Consider the following 12,550-nt stretch of genomic DNA (forward strand, 5'->3'; position numbering starts at 1 on the left):
TAATGATTTCTAGAAAATTGGATGGCAGGCGTTTGCCGCAAAAATTTGCGTTCAAATATAGCTTGGCCTAATAAGATGTATTTCCATTGTCAATAATGTTTTCAAGGATCCTATGTTAAATATGTTTAAGCAATCACAATCTAGCTATTCATCAGCACAGAGATAATACAAATCACCTCTTAACTCAGTACTAGTATAGCAACCTCACACAGGAAATCCAAAGGATAGCTTGTGTAAGACATTGAAAAACCTCTGCTGATGCTTGGTTTGGAGAGACATATTATCAAAGAATAGCTGTTTTATTTTGCTTTTATTAAGCAATAACTTACCAGCAGGTTACTGGTGCTGATACTGGTCAATTCTAATACAAGATATTCCATTCCCAATCTCCATGATCAAAAGATTGGCTTGAATGAGAGAGAGGAAAAAGCAATCAAAGCTTATATTCTTGAATTGCATTAGTTCTGAGTTATACATTCATGTCTTGCTGCTTTATTTCATAGCCACCAGTCTCTGAGGCATGCGATCAGAAGCAGACAATGGAGTTATACTACTTGCTGATATCACCTGCGCATTTACAAAGCAGCTCTGCAAATTGGTAATTAAACACCTTTTTAATATAACTAGGGTGGAGATTATAGATGATTGCAGCCAATTTCTCAAACCTTGAAGAGCCTTACAAAATGTGAAAGTTTCCAAGCATTATACTGCTACTGGAAAATGCTCAATCCAGGATCAGGTGGAAAGTAACTCATTTACTTGACTGGCATTATGAGAGGAAATTCTCAATTCCACTCAGAGTGAAAGGAAAAGAAAGTCAGATGGTTTCAGATACCAATGTATGGTGTTCCCATGCCAGATCTTCCTCTCGATGAAGGCAAAGCTACACTCTCGAGGATTAAAAGGCAACCATCTGTCAGCAATGTTTGGATATTACATTATCTCCTGAACTTTGGCCACCAATGTTCATCAATATTACTAACTAGTCACTAGATTTACACAGATACATCACCAAGCATTTTAAAGGAGAGGGACAATATTAAAATAATTTTGAAATAATGTCCTATAATTTGTTATTTCTTTGCTTGAGACCAATAGTTATCAATATTCACTTCCAAATTATTTTGGAATGGCATTTGTGTATGCTATTTCCTATCATTTATTATTTTGTGTATAATTACTTGCCCAGCATTGCTAAAATTAGGATTGCATGTAAAGAATTTGTACTGTCTGAAGACTCACTTGTGTTGCTGCTTGCAAAGGCAAGAAATAGAGGCAGATCCAGCAACATACCCTTTATTGAAGCCTCAGTTCTCAACTTAACAGTGGTGCCTGGTACAACAATGTATCAAGGTCACACCTAGTGTTACAGTCAGTTCTTAAAGACATTCTTACAGATACACGCTTCATGGTTCTTTTCCTTTGACACAAACTACCAGTCTCGCCCCATGCATACTTGCTTCTGAATGTTGCTACATGTTTTATAATGTAAAAATAGACTAAATCCCCATTCATATTTCTTAATGTGGTATTGTAAGTTATGTGCAATATATTAATTTTACCTTAATGCCATATAATTTATTAGTTCACAGGAAGAAGCTGGTGTTTACTGACCATCCCGAATTGCGTCTAGGAAGTGAAACAAGGGCAAGGCTTACACAGTAAGTGACAGGGCCCCGGAGGCTATTACAGAAGGTATTTGATATGCTTGCCTTCATCAATCAGGGCACAGAGTAGAAGAGTTGGGGCATCATGTTACAGCTGTACATAGTATTGGTGAGACTGCGCTTGGAGTATTGTGTGTAGTTCTGGTCACCTAGCTATAGCAAGAATGTCATTAAGCTAGAAAGGATGCAGAAAGGATTCACAAGGATGTCCCCAGGACTGGATGGCTTGAGTTAAGCTGGGGCTGTTTTGGCTGGAGTGTAGGAGGCTAAGGAGTGACCTTATAGAGGTAAATAAAGTCATGAGGGGCATAGTTAAGGTGGATGTTCACAGTCCTTTTCCCAGGGTAGGGGAATCTAAAACTAGAGGACCTAGGTTTAAACAGAGAGGGAAAAGATCTAAAAGGGATCCGAGGGCAAGTTTTCACGTGGAGGGTGGTGGGTATATGGAATGAGCTGTCAGAGGAAGGGGTATAGGTGGGTGTCATTACAATATCTAAAAGACATTTGGACAGGTTCAGTGATAGGAAAAGTTTAGAGGGATATGGGCTAAGTGCAGTCAAATGAGACTAGCTCAGGTAGGCACCTTGGTCAGAATGGACAAGGAGGCCAAAGGGCCTGCTTCCATGGTGTATAACTCTATGACTCTATAACTACATTGGTGGACCTGGAGTCACATATAGGGCTGACCAAACAAGGATTTCTTTAAGGAAAGTAGGGAATTTAAGCAACAATCTTGTGGTTTCATGGTTACCATTAATGATACCAGTTTAACTTAAGTACTCAAATTTAAAGTCCTAATTTGCATGCTGGGATTTGAACTCAGGTTTCTAGATTAATGGTCCAGGCCTCCAAGTGCTTGTCCAATAATTTAACAAATATGTTTCCGTAACAAGTTTGTCTACCTGGCTTGTTATGCATATCAGTAAAGGAAATGTGATTATCATTTTTAAAATACAAAAAACTATGTGTTACTCTCCAGGTAAGTGACAATGGCTTGAAATTGGGATTGACAATTGAAAAGTTGGAAGATATATGCAACACATTTTTGTTTTACTGCTGTGCAATCAAAATCAACACTTGACGTATTTGCCTACCACTCTCTCTGTGCCTCCGAATACTTTGAAACAGCCCTGGTCTCCTTGACAGTTATTGAATTTCCACTTAAAAAAAAAACCCTCAGTAATATTAGAGAAACTGCAAAGTCTTAAGGGAAACAAAGGTGATTTATTTTCCTTGTTGTTCTCAGATTGAGTGCATGCATTATGAAAATAAATTCTGTGGAGTTACTGCTATTAATCTTCTCTATTTTTATTTCCATTACTAAGGATTCACCAAACTAGAGCCCCAGAACTAATCAGTGCTAAAAAGAGTGTCACTGCCAAGGTTGTTGCTTACCTTGGAATAACAGAGGTGGATATTTGCAACAGTCTGAAAATGAATGCAAGTAGAGGAGCAAAAAGATGTTCATAGATGTACTGTTCTGCATGACAGTTACAAGAAGACAAGTCTGTGTTTTCAGAGATGGAGAAATAAAGTACATACAGTCTAGAAAGTGATTTAGCAAGCTCACTAATTCTCTCTCAAGCATCACTACCCAGGCCTATGCAACAAGAATTGGCCTGGGTAGTGATGTTTGGAGAGAATTAAGAGAGAGAAATGAATATCCATTAAATCCACAACAACTTCTCATGATAGTTTAAAAAAAACTTGGCCAATTTGTAAGAATTATTTTACTTGAAGACATTCTAGTGTTCACTATCTGCATATCCATTCTTATATATCACTGGTGCATCATAATACAAAACTCTGCATTTTTTTGAAAATAATATTTGCTACTATTTTTTTCCAGTCACTAAAACTTGCAATAGTTCACCGGCACATATTTACAAAGCCAGATTTGACAAGGGCAAGGGGAAACACCAATTTGCTTTCCAGTTTGTTTCCCAATTTACTGTGGTTGATCGTGTTAACATGTTATTAACAAATTATTAACAGTGCATACTAATTATTTTTATTTTCATTAATTGTACTTTGACAGAAGACACAAATTCCAATTTTTTTTGTCAAATACTCAGTTCCCATTCCAGTCAAATAATATGCACGTCTACCAGCTTTAATGTGCATAAACAAACAACTTTTTTTGCCAAATGCCTACTTAAGAATTTTCTGACTGCTAATTAATAAACAATCTGCTCTGAAGGGATAACAGAAAAGAGCAGTGTGATCCTATGAGAAAGTTTGCTAAACAGTAATTTGACATTGCTCTGTTTGCAAAAAGAAATAGACATGGCTGCTGGGGCTGTAATATGTGCAATTCCAATATGCATGACAGGGGGACACATGTCTGATTCTCTTTAAACAGTGTGTTCTTAAACTCTGCCACGCCAATGTAAGGAAAACAGAATAATATCCAGGAACTTCAATACTAAAAGTGGGAGTAAATCAGAGGGAGAATTTCTGGACTATTCTCATTCACTGTCTCAGTGCAAGTGTCAGAGGAGCAGACTAATTCACAAAAAACACAGTCCAAGTGGGGAGCCAAGTATGAAAGGATCCTGGGCTGGAGCTAGGGATACAACACTCCAAAACCAATCCTCTAATTCATTCTCTCTTCAACATGGGTCCTTTCTGGGAACATGGGAGCAGTAGTTTTATCTTAACAGAACAACATCCGACTCAGTTGCAACCAATAGATGACCAAAGAGAAAAATAGAAAGCTCAGTTTGAAAATAAATGGCAGGCAAATGAATAGAAACAATTAAAAATGTTTCTTTGATCCAGATCTTAAGACTTTGGTGATAAAGCAGGGAATGCAGGCCTCTACATTATGGTACATCTTTGGCAAGTCCTATCAAAGATTTATTTCTCACCATTGTTTAGACATTTTCAGTTTTTTTTATTAAATGTATTTCACATAATTAATTAAAATGTTAGAGAGGTTCCAAGATGGAAATTCATTGATTTTCAAAAAAACTTGAATTGCCCATTATTTGGATTTAGCCTATTAGTTTGCACAAGCTTGAATTCTGATACAAAAAAGTAAAATATTGAACCATTTAAATGAAAGAACTTTGAAGGTAAGAGGAGAATGAAATGGCTTTGGTTACTGCATGCATTGGCAATTGACTTCATGAGGAAACACATCTTAATTCAAACTGCTTCACTCAAGTAATCCAGTAGTTTCCAGAAAATTGCAAAATAATGAAATGTTATGAATTCACCAATAAACAGGCAAAATCTTCATAAATCCCCTTACTATTTCCTAAAATAGTGAATTTAGCAAATAAAAATCAAAAAAACTGATTTTAAATAAAAACAGAAATAGAATATGTTGGAAATACTCAGGAGGTCAGGTATCATCTGCAGAAAGAGGAACAGAGTTAACACTGCAGGTCAAAGGCCCTTCATACAACTTTTATATGTTCTTATAACAATTAGTTTTCAGTCACCAGACAATGGGGGAAATCTTCTCAGACAGCATCTGCAGAAAGAGAAACTGAGTTAACATTTCAGGTTGAAGACCATTCATCAGACATCTTTGACCCGGAATGTTAACTCTATTTCTCTTTCCACAGATGCTGCCTGACCTACTGAGCATTTTCTGTTTTCAGATAGAGTCATAGAGTTACACAGCATGGAAAACAGGCCCTTTGGTCTAACTGGTTCATGCCAACCAAGATACCCCATCCAAGCTATATCTGTGGGAAAATCCCTAGGGTGAAATTACACAATTTCAATGTGTAAATCACTCATTAGAAGTCATACTAACAAGAGTCTGAAGCTTTAATGATTTCTTAAACTTCCTGGATTTCACCATTGAAACCCAATGAGGAGTATAGTGTTCTAGGATGAGGACTGAGTAATTGCCGAGCAAGTTCAGTAATAGTGACCGCAGTCCCACAGCTGCTTTCTTCAACAATTCTGTGAAAGGATTCCTTCCCCAACCTGACCACAACCTTCCACCTCACCCACCCCACTTCCCCCAAAAATTGAGTTGTAGATTATCTGGAAAAGGTTGGAGAAATTTCCATTGGAATTGGCACTAGGTTTATGAACTTTGCAACTCAGCTTCCAAACTCTGGAGGTGCCCACTTGTGAATTGTACTTTGGAGCTCTCACATTAACAAGGGCAAAAATTCAAAAAACTGCAAATGTTGGAAATCTTAAACAAAAACAGAAAACACTGGAAACATTCAGCAGTTCAGAGAGCATCTGTGGAAAATGAAAAAGAGTTAATGTTTCAGGTCAAAGACCCCTTGTTAAAACTGGGAAAGAGAGAAAACAGGTTAATTTTAAGTTGCATTGTTATAATGAAGGTCAATGTAAGTTTCAGGAACAGCACTCTATCTTCACATTGCAGTCTTCAGGGGTCTATATCAAATTCTACCACTTCAGATAACTTCCTCTCTGTGTCTGTATCAGAAATGGCCATTTTGCTCATAAGTCATCCATTTGTGATTGTGGCTCAGTTTTTTCAATCTGTTAAGCACAGTCTGGCCTGCTAGGTATGTCCATCAGCCCTGTATTTGGCAACTTTTATATTCCTTTGTTTGTATTTGTTCTATCTAACTATTGCTTTTGTTCATTTTCTATCTGCCCCTATAACCCATCAACGGATGACATCTACAACATATCACCACAGCACCCTCTCCGCACCCTATCATAGATATTCCCTTTGCCTATCTTTCCCCACACCACCTCTGTTTCCTCTCTTTTCTAGTCCTCAACCTGAAACATTAACTCTGTTTTCCCCTCACCACAGATACCACCTGACCTGCCGAGTGTTTCTGCAATTTTCTGTTTTTAAATCACCACGGCAGTGCTTATGCTGTGATACAATTGGACCTGGAGGAGCATCATGAAAAAAATCAAGTGCCTCTTGAACCATGGAGACACAAGAGACTGCAGATGCTGGAACCTGGAGCAACACACAAAGAGCTGGAGGAACACAATGGGTCAGGCAGCATACACAAAGAGCTGGAGGAACACAATGGGTCAGGCAGCATACACAAAGAGCTGGAGGAACACAATGGGTCAGGCAGCATTTATGAAGGGAAATGAACAGTCAACATTTTGGGTTGAGACCCTTCATCTGGGGTCGCCTCCATGCAGGGGTTGCTTGTATTCTTCACATTCCTGCAGATACACAGGGTGTACTTTGTAGGAAACCATTCCGATCACATTGGGTAAAAAGGCAAGAGATAGGTTTGCTCGATACATCTGAATATCGGTGTGCAAATGGTGCTAAGGATATTGTTACTGCTTCTGGCAACTATATGCAGCCAAGAGGAGCTGTGACCTGCTGGCCTTACTTTGCCAGTGGTTGTCAAAGCTCCCAAATTTCTTTGCAGAATCCTACATTTAGCCATGCATATTTAGGTATGGCAGATGGACACTCTCTTGGTTTCCAGGATAGCAACTATACCAACAGTGTTTCCAATAATTATAGATGGGTTATAGTGTTTACTACTCCATGGGGACGGGCTATCATGACTCACATAGATGTGGTCATCAACAAGCCTCAGAAATCACACCTCACCACCCAAGTCTTCCAATCCACTGAGGTAAAGCTGGCCCAGGATGGAAAGGTCTTTCTGCAAGTCAGTGCAAAATGCCTGGACGACAGGCACAAAACCCTTTCCTGCAGTTATCCAGACACACACACCAGCATATTCACATTACCAAGCTGGTAAAGGCCAAATCCTTGAATCATCGCTCCTAAGACACGTCTTTTCATCTTCGGTGCATCTGTACATATAAAAGTTACTCAGCTAGTTCCATCACGGGTACAGCTCTTCCCACCATCGAGGACATCTACAAGAGGCAATGTCTCAGGAAGGCGACATCCATCATCAGGGACCCCCACCATCCGGGCCATGCCCTCTTCTCGATGCTGCCATCAGGCAGGATGTACAGGAGCCTGAAGACCCCACACCTCAAGGTTCAACAACAGCTTCTTCCCTACTGCCATCAGGTTCTTGAACCGACCTGAAAAACCTTAACTCTACCCTGGACTATTGTTTTTGCTCTCTCAATCTTGCACTGGTGTTGTTATGTTTATTTTGTTGTTTATTTTGCACTCATGTAAGTCATGCATATATTATGTTAATTTAAGTCTATGTTAATTTATGTTTATTCTCATCTTGTACTGTACTGTGCTGCTGCTGCAAAAAGCTAATTTTCATGGCATTTATACCCTGTATATATGTATGCCTATGACAATAAACTTGAACTTGAACAAAAGACTGGAAAGTCTTAGAGTTAGCTTGCAGCAGCTTCAGGCTAAATTTCGCAGATACCTCGAAAATAATCTAAAAATTGGTTTAAAAACTAAACAAAAGGTCTGGAATTTTTCAATAAAATATACTGAATCGAGGAATAAAAAGTCTTCCAGCTTTCTAAGTCTTCCAACAATCAGTTCCAGTCACTTATGTTACAGTACAATACTTCATGGTTTACTTATTTCGGGGGGGGGGCGGGGAATGTTGTACACTGGAAATACAATCGTCCAACTGGCAACCACACGGAGATGCATAATTACTGTCTAAAGAACTGGGTGTTAAAATGTGAATTTGTAAAAGTGCCAGGAACTGCAGTTACCCGAGGAAGCTGTTGCGGTTTGTATTCTACGAATGGGCAATCGAGTCTCACACTTAGCATCCTCCAAACCAAGAAATGACTGAAACTCAGCTGCAGGATTATGAGCACTAACAGGCACGGTTGTCCGGTCAAATATTCGGCGCATTCCAATATATTTACTGAACGCATTTCCCCCTGTTTATTTGATAAGAGCAGCTAACATGCAGGCTTCCCCATTGACAACATGTGCCTGTCACTCACATCGTGTCCTTGTGGTCATCTGCCAAGGGTGAACTTTTTAAAAAAAGAAACTTCTAAGCAGCGAATACTTCACTGAACGCCGTTTAGCTGGTTGCATCTATAATAAATGTTATACAATACCATGACTAGGCAGCACACCAGTGGTATCGAGGAGCACTGAAAATTACTCGGTTCTCAAGACCCTTATAATTCCACCCCATCAAAAGGAAAAAGCACTTGCACCCCTGACAGTGTTACGGCCAGAAATATTGACACAAGGTACAAGGCAGATGGTAATGCATTTATTCCGGTTCAACTACCTTCCTTATTCCCACTTTTGCCGTTGATCTGCAAGGAATTCATGAAGATCACAGCAGCGATGAGGGCGAGCGATGTGCAGGCTAGTTGCGCCCTCTGGCCGGTTGACCTGTGCAGCGATCGAGGGGGCTGAGCGGGTCACAGCTGTCTAACGGAACCACAAGCTGCTAAGACGTAACTCCTGCAATAAGCAAGCAGCGCCCTTTGATTCTGCTCCCCACCAAATGGAATCGATATATTAGTCGCCAGCAGAAAGTTAAAGCAGGAATAAATGCCTCGATGAAGGTCCCCGGACCAGAAACGTTAACTGTTTCTCCTTCCACTGATGCTGCCTGATCTGCTGAGTGTTTCTAACATCTAATGTTTTATTTTATGTCAGATTTTGAGCATCAGCAGTTTTTTTTTACTTTTATTGAAAATTGTGGCAGGTTCTGCAGATTAGCTTCATAGTTTTATTATCTCAGTAAATGATACTTCATCAAGTAATAATGCAACATCAATGTGAAAGAGTTGAAGAATCTTACAAAGTAAATGTGATTTTTTTGATTAAAGGACAGATGAATAAAGTGCCAGTTATTATCTCTCCAAAATATCAAGGCTGATGACAGTAACCTAATGCTTACAAAAGCTTGGGGTGTAGAGTGTAATCTACATATGATGATGAAGACCAGAACTATAGTCCCTACATACAAGGAAGTCATGAACAGAATCCTAAAAAAATTCTGAAGAAACCCTTTTACCCAGAGAGTGGTTGGGACTTGGAATGCAAATGGAGTAGTTAAGACTAATAGCATTTGTGGAAGATAGATTGCTGCACAAGAAAGACATCGAGGTAATCTGGTTAGATGAAACAGGGTTGGGTAAAAACTCATTTGACATATTAGCAGTAGGCTGGATTAGTTGGATTCAGTGGTTTGTGAGATTATGCCAAAAATTATTACATAGAATTATATGGATAGTTCTATAATTTACTGCATATGACATACAATTTTCTCTGATATTACTGGCTACTTGTTTTATCTATTTAATCTACTTGTTAACCAATAGCCACTAATTTCAGATTTTAAAAAAACTTGTCTTTCATGACCTCAGATTGTCTCAAAATATATTCCAGCAAATAAAGTACAAGTGAGCTCCAAATCTGCCTGAGAGGTGCATTGTTTCAAAATGTTCTTGTTAGTAAGAAACACATTCTGTAGAACTTGATATCATTTATTTTTCTCTCCCTGTCCAGTCTCCTCCCTTCTTTATTGGCTCAGAACCAATATCTGATATGACTTTCAGTGATTTTAATTCCATGGCTCAAAATGTTTCATTGACACAATTGATGTCCAATCTGCCTCCACTCCTTCTACATGCTTATCCAAGCTCATTGGCATCTTATCCCACCTTTAAAATTCACTCCTTCCACCACCACTGCACCATGGCTGCAGTGTATAAAGTCTACAAAATGCGCAACAGTTACATGCCCAGTTACATCCTTCCACAATCCATGGCCTCTACCACCAAGATCAGCCACACATCATCCCGTCTTGAAAGTAAGTCACCAATCCTTCATTGTCACTGGTACAAATCCGACAATTCCTTACCCGATAGCATAGTGGCAGCACCTTCACCACAAGGACTGCAATGGTTCAAGAAGGAGGCTCTCCACCACCTTCTCAAAGGCAATTAGGGATGGACAATTATTAATGATCTTGCCAAGGATGTTCAGTTTCCGAAAGCAGAGCTAGCAATAGATAAGGAGGACCTGAGGGATCTACAAATAAATAGATTATTTACTTAAAAACCACTGAATGACATTGGTGACATGAAACACATAGACTTATAGTAAATAGACCTTTAGATCATAAGGAAGTTTCCAAGATAAATCTCATCTTACTTAGTACTTTATGATAATCTTACACTCTACCCCAATATACATATATACGTTCAATTCATCACAAGGATTACTGTGTAGGATGTAATTTTCAAAAGTTGGAAATGTGATTTCTGTAACAAAGAATAAACAAGAAGATTATTTATTCTGATTTATAAATATCAGAATAAATAATCCTCTGATATTTACCAGAGGATAAATATCTGGCTCTCCTTGTACAACTTGAAAGGAATGGCCTAATGGGAGCTAAAGATCAGAGATACAGCACAGAAACAGGCCCTTCGGCCCACCAAGTCCACACCGACCATCAACCACCCATTTATACTCTTCCTACGTTAATCACAACTTTTTTTTGACCTCCCCACATTCTCATCACTCCTCTCAGATTTTACCACTCACCTAAACACTGGTGTTGCTGAAGAGATGAAGAACATAAAATAAAATGTAGAAATAAAGCACACAACTTCTAAGCACATTATAGAAAGTATACTAACCTGTTCTCAGAGTTCCATAAAAAAATTGGTTGGAAGAGTTGGCAAAAAGCATCTGTGTTAGACAGATTAATTTGAATGTCTTGTGGTTTTAATTACAATGGGAAATGCTTGAAAAATTTATATACATGGTTGAAATGCCTCACTTGTATAAAATATATCATAAACTAGCTCGTGTGGTCTAACATGAAATATGTCCTAAAATGAATTGCCTCAAGTGTAAAGGATCTGCTTTACATTTTCAATTGGAGCCAAGTCAAAGAACAGAGATCAGTCAGTGACCTTTGTGTGCTGATATTGATTCACTTAAGGAAATGATACAAACTATTGCTGATCCTACATGATTTATATAAAAACAGAAAGTTACAATCAACTTCATTACTTAACTAAAAGAAATTCACTTTAACTTAAAAAGCACCCTTGATTTGCAGAAATAATTTCTTTATTACATGGTAGATCAATTGCTAATTAAAAATCTTTCAAAAAAATCCTTTAGCAGATCTATTTCCTTAAGCCAAGGGTCAAAAAGCAGAGGATGAAGAATAAAATAGTTGGTAGAGGGTTTAGAGGGGAGTTGAGGAAAAATGTTTTTCACCAGATGGTGGTAGAGGACTGGAACTCGCTGACTGAAACTGGGTAGAGCTGCTGCCTCACAGCACCCAAGACCAGCTTAAATCCTGACCTTGGTTGTTTTCTGTGTGGAGCTCGTACATTCTCCCTGTGATTGTGTGGGCTTCCTTTGGGTGCTCCGTTTTATTCCCACATCCCAAGCATGTGCAGGTTGGCAGATTAATTGGTCACTGTAAATTGTCCCTAGCATATAGGTGAATGGTAAAATCTGGAGGGGAGTTGATGAGAATGTGGGAGGAATAAAAAATGGAATTAACATAGGATTAGTGTAAATGGGTGGTCAATAGTCAGCACGGACTCAGTGGGCTGAAGGACCTGCTTCCACGTTGTATCTCCTTGTTACTCTTTTCACATTTAAATAGTATTTGGATTGGGTCTGTGACTTGCAGGTTGTGGATCTGGTGCTGGGAGGTGAGATGAGGTTGGGTCATTCTTCTTCAACCAACACAGACATGATGGACCAAATGGCTTCCTTCTGTGCAGCAAAATGTTCTATTTTTTAAGGCATGACATTTATTTTAATAAAGTGTCTAATTTGTCTAATTCTGGTACCACCAGGATTAAGGACAGTTCCTATCCCGCTGTTATGAGACGTTTGGATGCTCCCTTGTACAATAAGATGGACTCTTGACCTCACAATCTACCTCATTATGGCCTTGCACCATTTGTCTGCCTGTACTGCACTTTCTCTGTAACTGTAACACTTTATCCTGCATTCTGTTATCGTTTTCCCTTGTACTACCTCA

The 12,550-nt window shown here is 38.9% G+C and overlaps 1 long non-coding RNA gene across 1 annotated transcript; it reads left to right on the plus strand.

The window, feature by feature from the left end:
* Positions 1 to 576: 576 nt before the first annotated feature.
* LOC127572198 (uncharacterized) lies at positions 577 to 6,481 on the plus strand. The gene is made up of 3 exons (XR_007956602.1): positions 577 to 598; positions 1,586 to 1,661; positions 6,430 to 6,481. It is a non-coding gene; the product is annotated as an uncharacterized LOC127572198 (long non-coding RNA).
* The last annotated feature ends 6,069 nt before the right edge of the window (positions 6,482 to 12,550 follow it).

The sequence above is a fragment of the Pristis pectinata genome, chromosome 7, assembly GCF_009764475.1.
Source record: "Pristis pectinata isolate sPriPec2 chromosome 7, sPriPec2.1.pri, whole genome shotgun sequence".
Lineage (NCBI taxonomy): Eukaryota > Metazoa > Chordata > Chondrichthyes > Rhinopristiformes > Pristidae > Pristis > Pristis pectinata.